Raw genomic sequence first — 22,586 nt, 5'->3', positions numbered from 1 at the left:
ATGTGCTTCTTTTTATACAAAGTGTTTATTTTGAACAACAACAAAATCTCAGAAAGTCAGTAATTACACTGAGTCCTGCCAAATGTCTCAGAAAAAAAAAAACATATTTCCAAGGAAAATACTTCTTTACAAGGTTGTTCCTGAATTCATATTCTATCACATTTAGTAACTGTTTATCTCTTTGTTCTAATTAACCAATTGAGATTTGACAGGATTATGATTACTATATTAAAAATAATTCTATTAACATTTAATTAATTCATTATTAATTTTGCTCCACCACCCATTTTAATTTTTTCTATGTGGTTCTATCACTTTTGCAGTATAGCCCCCCAGAATTCCATTCCTTTACTGCATTTTTTGTTCTCCAAACCAGTGTTAGCATCAGAAATGCAGGCTTCATGTAATGGTTATTGTCCTACTTGATATACATTATTGGAACCTGTTAGCCTACTAAGCTACAGTATCTCAGATAGTCTTCGATTCATGATCAATATTGCCTGAAGGGACAATGTCATCTTCTATCTAGCTGTCAATTTAGAATGGACAAACTACTGTATTGCATAAGGCATTGTGTGAGCAGGAAGAGACTAATAAAGAAAGGCGATATCCTTCTTGAAATATCTCTAAACCTTATTTATGTCCATGTTTAGAAACAACTTTATACCAAGAACCTTAATTTCATCTGACATTAAGTGAAAATTTATCTAGCCCAAATCTTTAAATGCTAGTCTTCCAGACTGCTACTTTATAGTACAGTGCCAAATTTTAAGAGGGCTATGCAGTGATCTGGATTCAAACAGCAAAATGTGATGAGGACCATGTGTGGGCATTACATAGTATTTGCTTAGAACATCTTAAACCAAATATATTTTCCTGTTTCATGGATCTACAAAAAGGGAAGATTTTTAAAGGTATTCCTGATAGATGCTACATGCACAATGATGCATGCTTCAAATCACATTTTTTGCTTTGAATCTGGATTGTTACACAGCTCTAGACTTTAATCTTACATTGTGTGAACATCTGCAGTATCTGCGACTCCAAGAAAACTTGGCTTGAAAGGCCTTGTAAAAAGATTTTTATAATTATTTTGTTAGCTTTTTTTAATGAATAGTTTTTTAATGAATATGCTTGCTGAAATCAAAATTATTTTGGTTCAGTCCAGACTAGTAATGAGAAATACAGACACAACAAAAGCCCCCACCTCTGTCTGCAAGCCAAGTTGTATAATTAGATCATAAATGTTCCTTCAATATTGCCAGCACATGTTAATGCTGTGAGGCAATGTCAGGTTAAATTAACAGTACTTGAGAAGTTGATAAAATTAGGTTTATCATCTTAGCCTTGGATTGTTGTTTCTTATTTTGACAGTGTAGAATAATCAGTAGACATGCCTTTTCAACTGCTTCAGTTCCTCATGCAATTATTTCCAGATGGTTGCTTAAGTCAAGAAATCTTACAGCCCAAAACAACTTCTGCTGAGCCAAACCAGATGAATTTAAGCTGCCAGTTGCTCCAATCCTAAGCATTTGTACTGGAGCTGAGCCAAAAAAGATGAGAGATTATTTTTCCTGAGGTCTTCAGAGATACAATAAACAGCTTTCTAAAGTGGTATAAAGTTTGATGTATGTACCAAAGTAGCAAGATACCTCATCTCGGTGTTACAATTTAAGGATTATGCTTAATATAATAAAATTCCAGTATAATATTTTGATAGAGAGGCATTTTTTTTATAACACTGTTTTGTGTACTTATGAAAAATCATCGTTTCTGTTCCAAGGTTAAAAAGATCTTAAATTCATGCCTGAATTTAGAATGTCTCAACTACCAGTATCAAAATACTGGTTTTTAAATTATATACAAAGAAATTGAACAAGGCATAATTTAGAAGGTTTGCATTATTTGTGGTTAAGTGATTAAGAATGTTTTCATTTAAATTATGAAAACTGAAAAATAGTTTTCAGTTGTCTGTGAGTAAACATTATTCAAACCATTTTATATAATGTTTTTGAAGAACTGGTGAACCAAATTGGTGAATCCATATCATTCGTAGGAATGATTGTACTGCTTATGCGGTTTGAATCTGCATTATAGTTTATAATCTACTGTATTTCCATTCACACAAACATTGGCATTGTAGTAAATAGTGTTTTTCCCAAATGAAATTAGCTAGTAGATTCTTGGTCCTTGCCTGCAGAGCATCTTAGATCTTCCATTATTGTCCTTAGGGAATGACAAACTATTGAGCATTTTTAGTTCCTTCTATAAGTAGATTATCATTAGTAGGAAATTTTAGAAAATACAGCGAGACAGATACATGGGTGTTCTCTCAAAATGTACAGAGACAGATACATATGTGTGCAGAATGCACAAACATGCTACAAAGTGCATTACTCATAATCCTGAATGCATTTGTAAGCTGCATTTCATATTATGTATGCAAAAGGCATGTGAAAGCCTTTCTGATTTAATTACTTCTTTTTATAAGATGACAATAAAGGAGACTCAGAAGAGAAACCTTGGTGCAGTATAACTTTATATGCTTTATTATATCCAACAGAGATATTGTATCCTAAATCTGGCCAGATTACTTATTAATATTGGTTAATTAAGAAATAAGCTTGTTTGAATGAATTACTCATTCAGACACATAAGATTAGGAAAAACATACTGCAGATAGTCTCATTGGTCTTGATGTGGCTATTTTGAAGTGTACTTAACAAAGGAATGATTGTATTCTCTAACATTCTCCTCTAAAGGGATCAGTTACTTGATTCTGTTGATATTACAAAATATGGCTTAACATTGATCACCATAGCCATAGGCTTCCATATCTAAGCATTCTTATGCCAGAATGATGCAACATTTTTTATGTTGTCACAATGCAAGCTGCGCTCTTGTGTGCTTGCATCTCAGTGTTCCGTACAAGTACATAAGGGGTAGGGTTTGGGTTGTAGTGTCATGACACACATTTCATCATGGGCATCCCCTTGCTACTGGGTGGGTATCAGTAGCCATCAACTCAAGATTGTACAACTTTCCACTGTTATGAACCATGGTAACAACGTCTCCCATATTTTTCAGAAAAAGAATGGTGTGGTCGAAAATACCTAGTAATTTTGTTCGGAATCCTGTCCAGGCCCATTTGGGTTCACTGAAGTATGGCAGCAGCCTGCCCTATGCTGCTCCATGTTTTGTCTACACTTGGCAATACTTCAGACTGAACCTTTGCTATATTATATAGAAAGGTCTAAAAGAAACTTCTACTTGTGTTCATTTGAATTAGAACAGAAATCTAGAAATTCAGATCATGGCAAAGTAAGTCTAAAGTACCTGGCCTTTCATTCCACTGAATGAGAACCCTCAATGAGTACAGTGAATACATTACAGGTTGATAAGCTTCATTGGGTTTTTTTTGATGAATATTATTTATTTTATTATATTTATATCCCACCTTTTGTTTAGGAGGTCAAGGTGGCATATGTGATGTTCCCTCCTCCTATTTTTCCCCACAACAGCAACCCTATGAGATAGTTTGGGCTGAAAGAGAGTGCCTGGCCCAGATTCACAGAAGTGAGCTTCTGTGGCTGAGCATCAGCTAGAACCTGGGTCTCCACACTCCTTGTCCAACACCTTAACTTCTTTGCCATGCTGGTTCTCCAGCTGGTTATCAGACATCTGCTACTTGCTAATCATGTTTCTGCTTTTGATGATCATGTGGTAAATATTATCCTTTTATAAACCTACACTCTGTAAATGAAGCTATGGCTTTGAGGTTTGAATTAGCAGCACCCTGGAAATATTATATATGATTGTGTACTTAACAGTTTTATATAAAGTGAGATTGTGACTGAAAAAAAAACGACAACTGTGAAGAAACAACAACTGGAAAGTAGTTCACTTTAAGTTCAGTGCAAATGAGAGCAATCTTGCCTGAACTTGAAAAACTAAGAGTTTGATCTGGATAGTGTTTGGATCCAAACCACCTGGAAATACCAGGGCTGGGTAATAAAATAGCCTAAAAGAAGGCAAAGACAAATCACTTCCATGTTATTGTCAAGAAAATCTTATGGATGTATTCATAGAAGTGTCCAGAACTCAAGTTCAGCTCATGGGGGACTTTTTTTACCTTATCCTAAGATAATACTGTTATTGAATCAGAATTAATTTTTAGGTGAGGAACTTTTGGGGTGCCTTTATTTTATGCTTGAGTAGGCTTCCCCAGTGTTTACAGTCAGTAGAGGAACAGTTTTCTATGGATTGCTTTATTGTCATCTTCCATGAGTACATGGAAAAAGTGGCCCAGAATTTGTGTTTATGTAGAAAGGGATTCTTATCTCAGAACAACAACCCTGAAATAACTTCTTTAAACCTTATTGTGCAAATCACTATTTAAACCCATACAATTTAAAGATAATTTCAAATAATCATTAATTATTTGTTACAAGTTTTGTTCTCTTCCAGTAGTATCCTGCACTAAACGACATGTACTAATTTTTGAGTTGGAGATACGCATCCTTGCTTAGTGCCTTTTTCCAAGTATTTGTGTGACAGGGTTGCTGTGCTTTACAATGAATTATTTATTATTCTGACACCTTCCACTTTTATTTGACTCAGACAGTCAAATTGCTGGCAAAATGCATGTGTATTTATGCAAAAAAGAAATTCAGGGCAGTTTAAGTCTGGGAGATAAATACTCCTTGGTGATAGCAGACTCTTTCATCCGCTGTTTTTGAATAAACTATATAAGACTCCTGATATACTAAAAAAACAGAAGGGAAAAGTAGAGCTTCTCTTTTAATGGTTTAATGTGCTATCACTGTCATGCAGAGATGCAGTAGATTTGCACCTCATTTCTTTGACAATCATTCTATAGTGGCTAAGTTCACATATTGCACTAAGTAATGACTTGCTTTAAGCTTGGCTTGCTGAACTGGCTGAGTTCACCCACTATACATAAGCATAGCAAAACAAAGCAAACCACATTATTGCTGTAAACCTAGTCACTATAATCTTTTTCAGAGATGCAAGCTGTATAAACACCATCCCTACTCTAATGAAGTTCATTCCTTAAGAGGCAAGAAAAGTGCAGTAAAACTGCTAAAATGAACCTGTTAAAGTTTTTACTGTGGCTCAGGATCTGGGCTGGAATATTGGAGGAATAGCTGGAAGCTCCATTGCATGAGCAAAGGAGATGGGGAGATCATCTCCTTTGCTCATTTTTGGAAGCACATACTTGGGCTTTATTTCTTGCAAAGACTTCCATGGATAAGGAGACCTCCTTCCCACCAAACATAGTTACTGTTCTTAAGATGTTTTCCCTGCTAACATCCTCAGCTGCTAAAAAACCTCATTATATTTTCTCAGAGCCAGGAATGCAATACTGGGATTGTGGAAGGCCAGCCTATATGTTCCATCTTCTATCTGTGGTCAAACTACAGTAATGCCCTAATAGTAATTCAGATATCTCATTTCTGGTCTGTTGGGTTGGCTTATAGCAAAAGAAGACAGGACATTTATTAGTATGGGTATTTGAGGGAGGGTAGGGTTGCCTTAAAGTCAGTGTTGACCCCTGGTGACTGCTTGGGCTAGTCCCTGCAGTTTTCTTGGCAAGGTTTTTCAGAAGTGGCTTGCCATTGCCTCTTTCCTGGGGCTGAGAGAGAGTGACTGGCCCAAATTCACCCAGCTGGCTTTGTGCCAAAGGTGGGACTGAAACTCTCAGTCTCTCATTTTCTAGCCTGGGGCCTTAACCACTACACCAAACTTGCTTTCTAATATGGTTTAACTTACCATATTTATTAAACACAGATCAGGCACACAAAATGAAACCATGTGATTGACATCACATGCTGCTCACTGAATTTCTTGGAATAAATGTGTCCTAGGTATGTGGTACATGCCTTATGGTCAGGTTCCCCAGCTTCAAGGAATTGATACCAAGGTGCTAAATCAAGTTTTCTGGTGATGTTTCACCTTGTGTCTCTGCAAGGCTTTCTCAGTGCAGCGTTCAGAAAGGGGGTTGTTAATCCTTCAAAGCCCAGAGAACCTGACCAGAAGATACGCTACTCACTATAGCTTCACTGAATGCTATCTAAGACACATTTTCTGCAACTTCGATCTAGCAAGGATTGCATTGCTATAGGCTATGTGCAAACTTGTGCTTCAGTGCCCTGCAGTGAAACTCCAGACATGAACTTCATTATAGAAATATTCCTTTCTGCTAAGTGTCAGCAAGAAATGCTGCTGAGTTTTTCTACACCTGTCATCCGCTCTCAAGTTTAAAAGACATATCAGCCTGGATACAGACACTAAAAGATGTAAGAGAACCTGTTCACTATGGGAATAATCTCCTGACATCTTGTGTTATGCACGTATCTCTAGATGTCTTTCCTGAACATAGCATTGGAAAATACTTGAGGAATTTCTCTGATGTTCTCTTGGTAAAAAAAAGTATGAGTTCCTGACTTGATTTCTATAAACAAAGTTATGGCTGGGATAAATGTTTGTATTCTGAGGGGCATATATTTAGACTGAAAGCCCACTCTGTGTGGTATTTATTGATTCTATTTGTGGTATTTCATATTCTGTTACATAGAAAACAACCAGACAAAGCAAAGTTTATAATAAAGCATAAATTGGCTGGTTTACAATATTGTATTGTTTATGTTTAATTAGTGCTTCCAGAGAGTCTTACATTATTACATGTATCTTGTATATTTCTAACATTACATGTGCTGGACACATTATCCACATTATTTATTTTAAATAGCCATGCTCATCTATGAAAGGTATTTGAATTAAAAATTTAGACTGCTTTAACTTCAACTCAATAATTCAGTTTGGGCATCCAAGCTGACAAAAATAACCCATCCACATTTTGAGAAAAAGCTTTGAATTATTCTCCTATCCAGCTAATATGTATTCAGATAAATATGAAAAACTGTTCAAATAGTTATATATTTAAAATTAAAATGTTGTTTTAGTTGAGTATTGGGCCAGTATATTATTACAATTCTCCTTGATTGTGTTTGCCCATCCCATCTAATCCAGCAGACAAGGCATGTTCTGGGTCCTGTCCATTAGAGAGTGCCATCTGGTGGAACCTGTGAAGAGACCCTTTTCTGTCATGTCACATGCTCTTGGGAAAACCTACCCCCCAAAATGAGACTAGTCCCAACTCTACTGGCCTTTTGTAAGCCTTGAAGATATGCCTATGTCATTGGGCATGGGAGGTAGAGGGTATGGCAGAGCCTGTAAAATAGTTATGTTGGATATAGATGTTTGTTCATAGGTTTATTCCAGCTGCCAAGTATGTATTTATTGTTATGTTGTTGCCAGGTTGCATTTTTTAATTGTTATTAGCTGCCCAGAGTCACGACAATGAGCTGGGCAGCCATACAAATCTAAATAAATACATACGTACATACATACTCTTTGCCTGGACGTAATAGGATCATAGCCTTGTTGCCATTTACCTCTATGATTGTGATATTTTAAATGGATTTTATTGAACTACATTATTATGAAAGTTGTGAATGGAATTCATTATATTTTGTTACATTATACTTGATTTTTTAAATTGTCACAATGGAATTTTTAACAAAGACTGATTATTTTGTGTGTCTGTGTGTATTGCACAATAATTTTTGTTTTTTCTGAAAATACATGACTCCTTGCTAATTTTTAATTTTATCAAAGCAGAAATTACATGTTTGCTATTGTGCTCTTTATTTAATTCTTGGCATCATCTCCTATTAATCTGAGCCTGACTTTCTGCAGCCATATCTGCATACCTAAAATCACAGCAAAGGGTACACTGTCAGAGATTGCCTCTTTTAGTAAGACTTCATACATAGGCATCTGGAATGGGTGCATTTATAACACATCTTTATTTATCTACACACAAAAAACGGCTACATTGGGAAAGCTAATTTAAGTAATTCCTGAAGGGAAGCCATTTGTGTCACCCATCATTTGAGCGATAAGAGTTGTATTCACATAGTATGCTTTGTTGGGACAAAATCTATTAATAATTTAAAATTCGTCAATTTCTTGAAATGTATTAATATAGCCATGGTATTTTAAAAAAATGGACAATCATGTCTCTGTATGACTGAAATGTTGGAAACCATATCATCTCATAGCTAAAAGTAGTTTGGATGGTCATACAGGAAAAAAAAATTCCCTTAAGGATCCCCCAATAAATTATTCTTAAATAAATTAAAGGACAAATTTTTATAATCTGGAGCCACCCTCTAAAACAGGAGGAAAATCGCCACCAACATCAAGGAGTCACAAGACAAGAAGTTATAGCTGGAGAAGCATCATGGTTTTATTTGTTTAATAATAATTGCCATGAGTGATTAACAGAGGCTTCAGTTTTTACTGGCTTACAGTTTAAGGATTCAAGCTGGATGGTTCGTCTTGCAGTTAAAAAAAAAGTAGTCTTCATATACTGCATGTGGATATCTAATATGTGACCAGTGAAGACTACTTTTTTAAACTGCAAGTCAAACCACCCAGCAAGGGGCCTTAGGTTGTAAACCAGTAAAAACTGGAAGCTTTTCTGAGCCTGCTCATCCTAAAGCTAAGCTGAAGATTTCATTTGTTCCTCATTCCTACTTATCAGTTTTTGATGAGTTAAATCATTCCAGGTATTGGAAACCTTCTCAAGCCAACCAGCTATCAGAACCAGTTTGGGTAACATACCACCCACCCACCCACATACTAGGTTCCTCAAGATGCTGACCAGGATATGTAATAACACAGCAGTGACTAATGCCAAATAGGCTAAAATCCCCAAATTTATATCTAACCAAACTGGTTAAAAAAACAAAAAGAATTCTCAAAGTGGATCAGAAATATCAAAAACTTCCTAGTCAGCCCTCAAAGGCAACTGCCTAATCCCATACAGTGAACTAGGATGGACAGGAAGCAGAAGCATCTGCAGGATTTAATACTTTTATCAAAATGATTAAAGCAGAGTTGCACTGTCATGATGCAGGCGCTGCCCCCTCTGTAGTTGTGTGCTGTGTACAAAAGGGGCAGAGCTTGTATCAAAACATGATAATGCTGTTTTCATGATGCAAACTCTTCCCCCACTGCTTCCTCCCACCACCCCCAATACCTCTGATAGGAAGGAGCTGCACCAAACCTGGGCTGGATATATTTTTCTTAAACAGAGGTATTTGCCCACTTCCAACAGGCTATGTGGAATATCTTTGCTTGCCTTGTATCTGCCTTTCTCAAAGGAAAGGGTGAGATAAAAATGATCAGGTGAAATGGCTGGGCTAAGATTTAATAGAGCAACTTCAACAGTTGAAATGAAGTTTTGGTAGCATCCCAAATGATTCCCAAGTTTCAATTGAAGCGAATATTTGTAGCTCAGGGTTGAACTGTGGAATCCTTGGTGCTCTCTGAGCCTTGTTGTTTTCTTGCAGACGTTTCATTGCCAGACTAGGCAACATCTTCAGTGAGAAGAGGAAGTGGGCCTTGGTCTCTGTTTATATATCATGGTTTGTCCAGCTTGTGTTCTTTCTAGAGAACAATACCACCACCAACACGAGCTGTTTACTAAACACTGGCCTAAACGATTTATTTTCTATTTTCTACCTACTGATGTATCTGTGTAAAGGCATTCACACATAAATAAAGCCTGTAGTTTATTTATCATAATTTCTTGTATAAGCCACAAATAGTTAAGTTCACACTTTATAGCAAGCCATTGTGCTTTATAGTACAAACCACAGTGACTGGGTTCATCTAAGATGCTAAGCTGTAATGTAGTTTGTTTGATTTTGTCATAGCATATTACATGACTCTAGGCTGTATCTTGCTAAGGGTAGGAACAGTAGATATTATATACTTCTATTTATTCATATTGTATAAGTCCGTAAAAATAAAGTTTAAAAAAGTAAAACAGTTTAGATAGAGTTTAGAGACAGCTGAAAACCCTTTAGGAATATGTGTATCACACAACAATCTGCTAGCAAGGTAAATCCATCCATATGTACACCTCAATCAAATCTTTTTCTCTAACTTGAAAAAGGGATGGTCTTTTTTCTGCCTTTCATGTCTCCTTTTAACTCCTTTCATGTATAGAAAATTAACATTGTAAGCTACCCAGAGTCATACATGTGAGATGACTGCCTATATAAATTGGATAAATGAACAAACAAACATAATAAATTTTCTTCAATGATTTAAAAAACAGTAACATTAAGTAAGAATAAGGTAGTCCTTGTTTAGTGACTACAATTGGGACCGGCAACTTGGTCATTAAGTGAAGCAGTTGCTAAGCAGTACTGCGACTGTGCTTATCTCACTTCAGCTTTCCTTTGCTTTACAGACCTGCAAAGGTCGTATATATGAGGATTGGCCATAAAGTTACTTTTTTATCACCATCGTAACCGTGAACAGTCGCTAAACCAGGCAGTGCTTAAATGAGAACTACCTGTACAGCACTTTGAATGTTAGTTCTACAATGCATGCATTCATATATTTAGCCATTGTTATAGTCATACTGGTTGTAGCACTTCAGAGGAAGAGGAAGAAGGGTAAGCAATTTCTGAAATGTGATTTTCCCAGCCTTATCAATTACGTGCAATATCTGAAAAGCATGTGTCTATATTGAGATGTGCATGTATATACAGATTCCTGTGTGTTTGGTTAGCAATTTCTTTTAGTAATCCCACAATTTTGGACTTTTCTTCAGTTAAGAATCAAATCAGAATAATATAATTAAAATAATGTGAAAACAGTAATGTTGCCTAATTTATCATCTGAAGTATTTTGTTTTACAACATGTCATGGTGACACTATGGGATGCTAGAATGGCTATTATCTAGCTACATTGAATGTTCTGTTGAATGGTTAAGAATGAAATAGACTCGCTGTGGCACTCTTCGTAGCATTCAGTAGACACAAGATAAGGTAGGACATACAGAAGACAGAAATTCTGCTGCACTTTGGCAGGCCTAAGAGACTAATGACTTACTGGAGAGGTTAAATATCTCTCCAAGTGTCTTTTAATAGAACAGCATTCTAGCAGGAGGGAAGCTGGTTGATTGTAATGATTTTGAAATGTTCGCCAGCCTGTTTTGCTGGAGATAGAAAGATGATGATTTCACAGTCACTTCTGTTTATAATGTAGTGTAACATTTACACTTTAATGGATAGCATACTTTGCCAGCATACATGTTTAACAGATTATTGAAGTCATAAATACACATGGGCCACCAGCTCTCTTTCCACCTGAATTTGGGGGAAAAGCTGTAGGAATTCCAAATCATTGGAATCAAAGTAAAACCGTATCCAAACAAAATGAGTTGTATCCAAACAAAAGTTGATCCAGGATTGAGGATGCAATCTGTTTGGAAAGAGGTGCCTCTTGCTCTGAAGAATCAGAGGTGGTTTGGGGTCTGGTTTTCCTCTGGTTGTCCAGTCAGGCAGTAGCTATAACTAGTAGTGCTGATTCTTCTGAGTTTCAGTTGGAGGAGGGTACTGGCATCTTGCCTTCATCATAACTTGTGTGAACCAGCATGGCAAATCATCAGCTCCCTGTTTTTTCTCTGCTCCCTGAATCCAAGGTACTGTATGTATAGATACGCATAAGGTCAGTAAGAAACAGGGCAAACACAGAGCATGAAAGAGGGCTGGTTTCTTCAGTGCTCTAAATTTCTCTTTGACTCTGGCCTGCCAACCATCTGATATTATTTAATTCACCATGTGACATCATTCTGTTGAGCATACACAATGACTTTAGGCTGGTCCACAGTAAATTTTCAAAAGGAAGAGATTTTCCCATCTATGTTCTAAACAGGGAAGATTGTGTTGTGCAAGCAGAAATCAATTCTGTTAAAATAGGATGAAGCTTATGCGAAGAATCAGCCCTTGAATGCAGAAATGACAATACTAAAATATGCTAGAAGATAAATCAAATGAGGTAACCAGCAGCAAAGTGTAGCCAAGGTATTTACAGAGCCTGAAGTACTAATAAACTCTGCTGAGTGTGTTCAAATACAGGAATCAAACTTAGAAATATAGGACAGATTCAGTGTCAATTAGCAACATCACTGTTGCTTATGCTTAAGATGTTTCAGGCTTTAATATCCTTTCTTTAAAACAAAATATAAAACTAAGGCATATATAACCTAATAAATGGTCTGTATTAAATTTTTAAAGCAGTTATACCTTATATTTGAAAAAGAAGGACTTCCAGAGCAGCTTTTAGGTCAATAAAAATATGGTAATTCCTATCCTCCAGTTTTCAGTTGAAAAAGACTGACAATAGAAAAGGAGAATAGGAAAAGTTCTCAAATACCACATCTTATTCATGGCCCAATGAAGTTCATTGGAGCATTGTTGATCTTAGCACAACCAACTGGAATAGAAACAATTAAAAGCCAAAACAGTCCATTTCTAAGCTGGATTTTTTCTTTCTTTCTCTACTTTTACAGTGGGATATAATCTAGACCTCAGCTGCAAAAATATGCATTACCGCTAGCTGGAAGCTAAGTGTTATATAAAATGCCAACTTTTATGCTGCCTTGGATCTGGATTTTTGTGCCTTGATCTGGTAGCCCTAGTAGAATTTGGGTATATCAGCATTTCTCTTCAGTGTTACCTCTGCTGCCCTAAAATATTTAATCTCCAAAACTCCTTGTTAAACACAGTGGACTCAAGCTAATTTTCTAGATTCCCGTGATAAATTAAATAGGCAAATCATAAGGGCTGGGTTCACACAACATTCCAGAATATAATTTGTTAATTTTGAGTTCAGCCAAACTTCAATCACTATTTGAACATGTAGGAGTGGTGAACAGCTATTCCCTGTCTTCTTGGGCTCATCCACACAGATCCCTTTCCCCAGCTCTAAGACAGCCTGTTTAGTCTTGGTTGAGGATGTGTCCTAACATTGGAGAATCCATCTCAAGATGAGCCAGCTGCTGAGGCAGGCTGAAGTCTATCAAGGTGATCTGCCAAGATCTGGTGTTTCCCATCAGAAGACAAAATAAAACCTCCTATTATTTGCTTGTTTCATGGTTGGTGACTGCTGGGGTCCAGTTGGTTCACTGAGTGACCTCCTTCTCCCATCTGGCCACTGGGTTCTAACCCTCCATGTCCAATTCTGCTTTGGCTGCCATAGAAAACAGAACTTGCCTGACAATTTAAGGTGTGTTTTTTGTCAGGGGATGTCAATATTCTCATTTATTCTCCCCCCCCCAAAAGCCCCAAAAGAGAATGGTTGCCATAAGTGGCAGCTGCAAACTGGCAGTCCCCTTGGCAGCAGCTGCATTAGCACTTGCTCCAGTTCAGCTGTATAGAAAGGGCTTGATTTCACCTGGGACTTTGGACCACTTCCCCAAATCCCCTTTGTCATTTCTTCCTTCCTAAGCCAGTTTTAAGTAATTATCCTATCTTTCCTGTACCCACTGGCAGAGGAGGCTCCACTGGTTCTGCCTGCCTCCTTTTCTTATTCTTGCAGTGCTTTGGGGACCAGCATTCCCCTACCTTCAGAAGAAGTTCCTGGCTTGGCCACAACTAACCTAAAGCTCCTTTTCTGCACCCATTCTTGCCCTCTCAATGGGAGCAGCTGCTGCCAGCACCTCATGAGATGGCAGCAACTCTTCTGGTTTCATCCTAGAGGCATGGTAAAAGGAATGCACGGAGCAGCAATTTTCAGATCAACCTATTCCAAACCCATTCCTCCTGTCAAAAGAATTGGAGGAAACTATGTCCCTGGAGCTGTGTGAATGAGCCCTGAGAGAAGTAGAAGATTGTCCATGAATAAGTGCTATTGTGTGTGATAGGGAGATGAACCCCAGACTATCAGTGATGAAGCTCAAATGGAAACATTCACATGTATGCAAAGGCTTGCTAGAGTTTAACCAATGGAAGCCCCAAGCTATGGAGTCTTTGACGACATCAACATCATCATCATCATCATCATCATCATCATCATCATCATCATCATCAGGACGTAGAGAGCAGAGGAGTTGAGTTCACTTGAATAGGAGTTCCCATTTTTCTTTTTCTTTTGTTTGCTTTCATTTATAGAATATAATAAAAGAAAAGGAAAAATATACAAAAAGGAAAAAGGAAAAGAAAAGAACAAGAAAAAAAGAAATGAAAACATACAGCGGATATATTCTATGTACTGTGTGAAGAACTGCCTTTTCCCTCTGTCTTAATTGCAATCCATTTTATTGGGTAGCTTACTTATTCTGAATCTTATATACTATTTTGTTGTGCATTCAGACAGTTGATACATCTTTTTTGAACTTCTTAATGGACTGAGTTGTCACCTGTGAATTTGACCAACATCACTTCATTTGTCTCTAGATGATTTGCTAATTAAATATTCCAAGTTCATTTATTCAATTAAGACATTATTGAATCATCTGATTTGTATCTTTACTTGTTTGCTCAGAAGTGTTGTGAAAAGAATATTTGGACACCTTATATAAATTGTATTGCATAGCTTCTATTTCTGTGTTGGTGTAACTTCCCAAAAATCATAACATTGATTGAGGATAGAGCCTTCTCAGGCAATCACATTCTCTCTACTTGTCCATTTTGCTTTACATAATAATATCAAGAAATTTACACTAGGTTAACAAATATTTTCACAGTTCCTTTCTTGATTCCTTTTAAAAGATTGGGATTATTTTGGCAACCTTCCAGTACAGTACCAATTTTATGAAGAAGTTGCACATATTGTTATAAGAGCAATGTCACAGCTGAATTCCATTAGAATTAAAAGGCATATATTTTTTCAGACTTACATTTTAATAGATGAAAAATTACATTAACAGTTCATGTCTGTTTACTTTACTTTTTATTAATTAATTAATTTATTTATGAAACATATTTATAAGGCCGCCAAACTCTCACTTGGTGACTTACTTTCCTCAAACCTTCCCAGAAACAAAATTTTAGTTTTTGTGTTGCAATAAAATCTAGGTCCTTAAATAAAAGATTCTACCAACCCATATGATAGGCTACTTTATAATCCTGTGAATAACATATACTTGAAATTAAATTTAAAAACAACTTCAAAAAGAAGTGCAATTGTATGAAAGGGGTTTTTCAGAGCATCTGAAGAGTTATGATGTAAGTTCATGGGATTTTAATAAACTCTCATTCAAAAATTATTGTTATGTACAGTATATAAGCAAAATTTATTTTGCTCATAGTCTCTGCTTATGGTCTTTAAACTTTTCATTCATTTTTCCTCACATGCTGTCATGCCTCTTACACATCTACCTGTATTTTATATGTAAGTCTAGCAAGATGGAGATCAAAATATGGTTGGGTTAATATAGCATGTCATACCATGGTTTGTTTAATCATGGTGGTTAACTAGATCACATTTTATTGTATTTACACATCACACGAAACTGTAAACCCTATGATTGATGCATTTTTTAAAAAAAATATTTATTAAATTTATAAGAAACTCAAGGAGTCGTGCACAGAGGAGTCACCATTCATTTTATTCCTGCACTAACAGTTTTGCAAGGAAGTTAGGCTGGCCCAGAGTCACCAGCTGATCAAGTGAGGTCCTGATTCTGAGATAACCCATCCATCAGGGATAGGCAACCTGATGCCCTCTGGATACCGTGAATTATATATCCCATCAGCTTCAGTGGCAGGGGATTGTGGAATGTATAATCCATAGTATCTAGAGAATACTAGGTTACTTCTCCCTGGATCCTAGTTCAGTACTTTAATGTGATGGTTGCCTTATTCCCAAAGAGACACAGACTCAGTCAGGGCTAAGGATTTCCAGTTTATTAGGAATAGAATGCATACACAGAAAAAGACGGGAATGAGCACATGGCATGCGAGGTAGCCGGTAAATACCCGCGGTGCGGACCTGGTCCTTCTCCACCCCCCATTGTCCCAAAGTCCTGATCCGGAGTCTTGATGGGCGATCAGGGTGCGATTCCGGAGTCTCGATGGGCGATCAGGGGGATTAGCGCTGATTACCTCTGTCCTCCTCCTGTGTCCGGCGCAGGAATGTCCCCCGGGGTAATGCAGAGATGTCAGGGAGATAGGATGATAGCTTCCTGGGTCAGGGTAAAGGTATGGCTCCTTTGTCCTTTATTGGTATTTGTCTTTTAGTGCTTAAAGGATTATCACTAATTCCTTCCTCTTTCCTTCCCTTCTCCGGAAAGGCATGTTCCCCGTTGTGATGCATGTATGCATTGCCACGGGGGACATGACATTTAACCACTGTATCACAAAACCTATATGTTGTTTATAAATCACCACAACTGGGTTCACACAATGTGCTAAGCCAGACCAACCATACAATGGCTTGGAATGTGCAAGGTTAGCCGTGGAGCACGCTTCCTTATATGCTTTGATCATTAAATACAGTGACCTGATTTACACAGAACAAGAGTGGGGTGATGTGTGTTTGTGTGTGTGTGTGTGTGTTGTGCATTCACACAGTTGATACATGCTTTTGAACTTCTTAATGGTCTGTTTGAGTTGTCACCTGTGAATTTGACAAACATGATATATACGCACTAAGCAAAGCCAAGCCACATTATGGCTTACCATGGTTTGTGATTAGCCACTGGCTTTTAAAGCACGGTTGTCAGCTTAGCTTCTACTGTAAATGTAGTTGCGTCATCCAACAAGTCACAATTAAACAAACTTTGGCTTGTAGAAAAGGTCTAGACCAGCCCTTTCTCAACCTTTTAGGAGGAACCCTTGAAATATTTTTCCGGCCTTGGGGAACCCCTGCACATTCAGGCTGAAATGTAGGCCAGACGTCACAAAATGATTATATTCGTTTCACGGGTAGGCCTGTATATGTGCATTAATGGTCGTCTTCAACTAAAAACAGAGAATGAACCTTTCCTCTTTAATGTGAAGTTGCCGGAATTTGAAATAATTTTTTAAATAAATTGTGATCTCCCAGGGAACCCCTAGGGACCTCTCGCAGAACCCTGTTCTAGATTATAGTGTAGGCTGTTGACTTAGCATGGTGTACTATGCCCATATCACTAAACCACAGCTAAATATTGCTTAGCATTGTGAACAAATGTGGTCAGTATATGGTAGGGTTGTTCAGTCTCTGTAAAAACTCAGTTACATTCCATAGGGCCTACTACTAAGTAAATATGCTCTGAGTTTTCTCTGTGTTAAGTAATCCTTGTTTTGATTCGGCAGTTGCAGATGTCCAAAGTCTGTGAGTGGCAGTGCTCCAAAAGTTCATCTGGGAGACTTTGTGTCTTCTTAGCATGTGTGGATTTCTCCTTTCCTTTCCCCACTTTAGCTTTGACTGTCAGGAAAAGTCCATACACCGGAAAGAACTTGCAAAACTATTAGCTGAAAGTGCTATTTCTCCACGAGGCTTGTTCTATTCCACATCGTGCTACTGTATAAGAAAAAGGAGAAACGGCAGTAGTTTTGGATTTCCACAGCATTTAGAACATTCCTTGGCAACCAGGTGCCTCCCTGACAGGGTTCAGATTACAACTCCTAGAATTCCTAGTGAGCCAGTATTTTAATTCCAGCACTGTTGGTGGATATCAGACTTCGAAGGTGTGATTTAGCGCTTTTTTTAAAAAAATGAAGCCGAGAAACATTGCATTCTTTGCCTCCTGACTTTTGAGATGTTTTTAATCCAGTGTTTCTGAAAATTCAGGTATCTGCATATTCTTTTACAGCAAAGGAATGCAGACCTTTATGGTAGATGTACTTTCATCTTACAGTCACCTGATTAAAAGTGTAGTGAAAGGTGCTGAGTAAGCTTCTGGTAAAGCCTGAGGCTAAGTCTACAGGCTCATGGGACTTGGATTCATTCCAATACTGAGCATTCTCTGGGTATCCAACTATTGTGGTTTATTGAACATGGTTTGTGGCTTAGCATCTTAGGCAAGCATAGCCAGTGGTGGTCGATTCATTAAACCATGAATAAACACTGCATCTCCTAGTACAAAGTGCAACCCAAACAATTCTCTATTAAGTAAGAACGTACATGGTTGTGCGCTGCCTAGAATATCAGAAATAAATGAGATGTTTTACATATACATTGTTAGATACACATTTGTCTTGCTGACCCACATAAAAGGATATACACATACATCCTTAGAGGATACACAGCTTAAAGGCCTGGACTTGTCAAACACTGTTAAAAAGCGTGAGTAAACATATTGTACTCCAACTATGGTTGGTAACACAAGAATAGGAACCTGATGCCTAGGCCAAGTCTTTTACTCCCAGGTTGATCTGTCAGTGTGCTAGAGACATAATTACAATAACAAAATAATAGGAGGGTGGGGCGCTTTGAAGCGTATCCAGGCACATCCTCTTTTTTTAATGAAGATTATAGGATTGCTTTACTTTTCTGATACTTTAGAATGAACTGAAGTGGAACCTGTAGCTGCTGTGTTCTCCTCTGAATGTTCTTACTGAATTATCTATAGTGGGGAAAGTTTTCACTGGAACAACATATACTTGGCAAGCATCTTTAGTTACTGACAATCTATATATGGAATAAAAAAAAATAGACTCCTTTCATTATTTTCAGAACTATGTCATCTGAATAAAGCTGCAGGCCCTGTGATCCTCTGTGAAGAATGGTATTAAAAGCAAAATGAAATTCTAGCAACTTCACATTACTAGAGGGAATGAGAGCTTGGAAAATGCTAAAAAGAACTTACGAAAAGCAAAGGATCGCATGGGAGATGAACTTATTCAAAGAACACATTAACTTTTCTTGCAAGAATAAGCTGTGTTGCCCTTCCAAGACTATTGTCTGTTTTTCCAGTAAATAGCACCTACAGCTATAATAGACAGCAGGTCTAAATCACTTGAAAACTATTAAATTTGCTTTTTTATTCTGTAGCCTGCCATAAATGGGTATCAAATTCTGTGAAAATTGATTTACCCCCTTTCTCATTTTCTGAATTTTTGCATATCTTTGCTGCTGAATGTTACCAGAACTTCATGGGTGTTCTGATCAATAATGGGAGTCTGAGGGCTTATCTGTGCTGCTTAGTTGCCCATTCACCAGAATGGGACAGTAGCAATTTTTGAAGGCAGAAATGGATGATCTCCCTCCCATCATAAATTCGATCTTCACACGAATTCAGTCTCTAGTTTTCCTACTGCAGTTCGAAAATAAGCTGTGTCCCTTAAATTGCCTTAACTGTTTTGTCTATTTCTGTTAGAGCACTTTACTTCCTTACAGCCTAGGCCCAACAGTTGATGGGTTATTTTACAGAGGAAGGAATGCCCCTTCAAATGGAACCAGTGTTTACAATGCATTGTAATAATTTCTATACCTCCTTTTACCAGCACTGCAGAAATAGAGTAGCAGTTACAAGTTTTGCTTAGCATAGAAAATGTTGCTGGTTTAAAACCCAGCAGAATTTAAGTCCAGGGGTGCACTATGCTATCATTTTCCCAGTTACCTGAGGTAACTTCTCTTTTCTAGAAGCTAGTTGGGTGATTGGAAAAACAGTAAAATGATAAAACAGGACACTCTGGATTTATTTAGAAAAAGACAGGAACAGGTTAAATGGTAAAGGCTGATGTGAAAAGATAACTTTTTAGTGCTTGTTTCATTTATTTCATAAATAAAGAGATCCAGTGTAGAGGACTATGGAGATGGCCTTGAAGAAGGAATGCAAGTACCATTAAATAAATAGCAACTTAGCCCTGGGAAGGAAGAGGGGATAAGAAAGAAACTCAAGATAACTTGCCTTGATTATATTTGGTATACAAGGGGGCAAAGGAAAAATTTGACAGACTTTCAAGTTTCTGTTATTATATCCTACAGAGTTTCAGCAGTTCTTGCATTGTCTGTTCCCTGGTCTGGCCTACCTCAAAGGGCTGACATACAACATGCAATGTAACAATGTGAAAAAGTAATTTCCCCCTTAGGTGCAGTAACAGTTGTACTTCCTATAGCTGCAATAATTGCAACCAAACACACTGGAAAGTGTACAGTAATATCACTCTATAGGATTTGGGCCCATTCCTCCGGAGTGAACTACTTTGACTCAGTGACATTTGGGGATTTTCTAACATGAATGTGGTATTGTCACAACTTTGTTATGGAGATTAGGTCTAGACTTTTGCTAAATCAGCTGCACAAACTTGGTTTCCATAGGACATCAGTATACAAAAAATACTTGACCTGGTTAAGAGATTTTCAATTCATTTTTTAAAAATTCAGGCTTGATCAGTAGTCTAATGTACATTCTTGCTGATTAAAATATGGACATGGCTCAGCCCATCAAATGCTTCTGATGTGTGAATATTTTGATCCCTGTTCATATTTCCTTAAAAAGAGCCTGGCATTGCATTTTGCAGATCAGTCAACCTCTCCCAGATGTCATACAGATTTTTCCTTCAGCTCAGTTGGAGATTTTATGCCTTGCTCCTTCACAAGCCTTATTAAAACTAGTATGACGTATAGTATGTAGCAGTAAAGCTGAATAGATTTATCTCCCAACTATAATGCTTTGTCCAGGCAAGTGTGATTGATTCTAATATAATCACTATATGTTATCACAGGAAGTTTATTTTATTTGTCCTCCATATTAGAACATCTGCTTATTTTCAACTCATTTTTGTTCCTTCTTGGAAGCATCTGGAGTTTTGCATATTTCAACCATTTGCCTACATTTTTAAAAAATTTCACCCAAGAGGATTTGTTTTGATTTGTGTAGCACTGATTTTTTTTCAGATGAATTCAGAATGGAAGCCATATAGGCCACCCATTCCTGTCCTTAAAGCACAAAATTATTATTTACTAAAGGGCTTTTAGAATCTCCTGCACACAATCACCATCATGAAGAAGGGTTGTTTGGCAGTCTGGCCTTCAACTTCAACAAAACAAACAATATCATCAAAAACTATTTTGTCTGGCTTTAATAAGAGAATATGCTTATCACAAAGAGCTTTTAAAGCAACTTTTAAGAGCCAGTAGGGCACGTTGCCCCTTCCTGGATCACTGCCTTGTCGTGGCAAAGAGGCTTGCTTAACTCAATGAACCCATGAGCTATGCCGTGCAGGGCCACCCAAGACGGGCAGGTCATGGCGGAGAGTTCTGACAAAACGTGGTCCACCGGAGAAGGAAATGGCAACCCACTCCAGTATCCTTGCCAAAAAAATCCCATGGACAGTATCAAAAGGCTAAAAGATATGATGCTGGAAGATAAGCCCCTCAGGTCAGAAGGTGTCCAATATGCTACTGGGGAAGAGTGGAGAGCAATTATGAGTAGCTCCAGAAAGAGTGAAGTGGCTGGACCAAAGCCGAAAGGACGCTCAGTTGTGGATGTATCTGAAAGTGGAAGTGGAAGGAAAGTCCGATGCTGTAAAGAACAATATTACATAGGAACCTGGAATATAGATCTATGAATCAAGATAAGCTGGATGTGGTCAAACATGAGATGGCAAGATTGAACATCGACATCTTGGGAATCAGTGAACTACAGTGGATGGGAATGGGTGAATTTAATTCAGGTGACCATTATATCTCCTACTGTGGGCAAGAATCCCTTAGAAGAAATGGAGTAGCCCTCATAGTCAATAAAAGAGTGGGAAAAGCAGTACTGGGGTACAACCTCAGAAACGACATAATGATCTCAGTTCAAATCCAAGGCAAACCATTCAACATCACAGTAACCCAAGTCTGTGCCCCAACTACTGATGCCAAAGAAGCTGAAGTTGACCGGCTCTGTGAAGACTTATAACACCTTCTAGAACTAACACCAAAAAAAGATGTCCTTTTCATCATAGGGGATTGGAATGCTAAAGTAAGAAGTCAAGAAATAACCGAGAGCCAGTTTGGTCTAGTGGTTAAGGTGCTGGGCTAGAAACCAGGAGTCTGTGAGTTCTAGTGCCACCTTAGGCATGAAAGCTGGCTGGGTGACCTTGGGCCAGTCACTCTCTCTCAGCCCAACTCAGTGCAATGTAGACTAGCCTCCTCCTGGTGCACCCCGGGCAACATGATCTATCCATCTTGCTCTTGGTCGGCCCCTCTTCCTTTTGCCTTCCACTCTCCTTAGCATCGTCATCTTCTCCAGGGTGTGCTGTCTTCTCATTATGTGGCCAAAGTATTTCAGTTTTGCCTTTAATATCATTCCCTCAAGTGAGCAGTCTGGCTTTATTTCCTGGAGTATGGACTGGTTTGATCTTCTTGCAGTCCAAGGCACTCTCAGAATTTTCCTCCAACACCACAGTTCAAAAGCATCGATCTTCCTTCTCTCAGCCTTCCTTATGGTCCAGCTCTCACAGCCATATGTTACTACCAAACCTCTATGCCATACGATAAAAAAAAGAAAGAAAGAACCAGAATAACAGGCAAGTTTGGCCTTGGAGTACAAAATGAAGCAGGGCAAAGGCTAATAGAGTTTTGTCAAGAGAACATGCTGGTCATAGCAAACACTCTTTTCCAACAACACAAGAGATGACTCTACACATGGACATCACCAGATGGTCAATACCAAAATCAGATTGATTATGTACTTTGCAGCCAAGATGGAGAAGCTATACAATCAGTAAAAACAAGACCTGGAGCTGACTGTGGCTGAGATCATGAGCTTCTTATT

This window comes from Candoia aspera, chromosome 1 (assembly GCF_035149785.1).
Source record: "Candoia aspera isolate rCanAsp1 chromosome 1, rCanAsp1.hap2, whole genome shotgun sequence".
NCBI lineage: Eukaryota > Metazoa > Chordata > Lepidosauria > Squamata > Boidae > Candoia > Candoia aspera.
The sequence above is the reverse complement of the archived record's forward strand: the minus strand, read 5'-3'. Positions refer to the sequence as shown.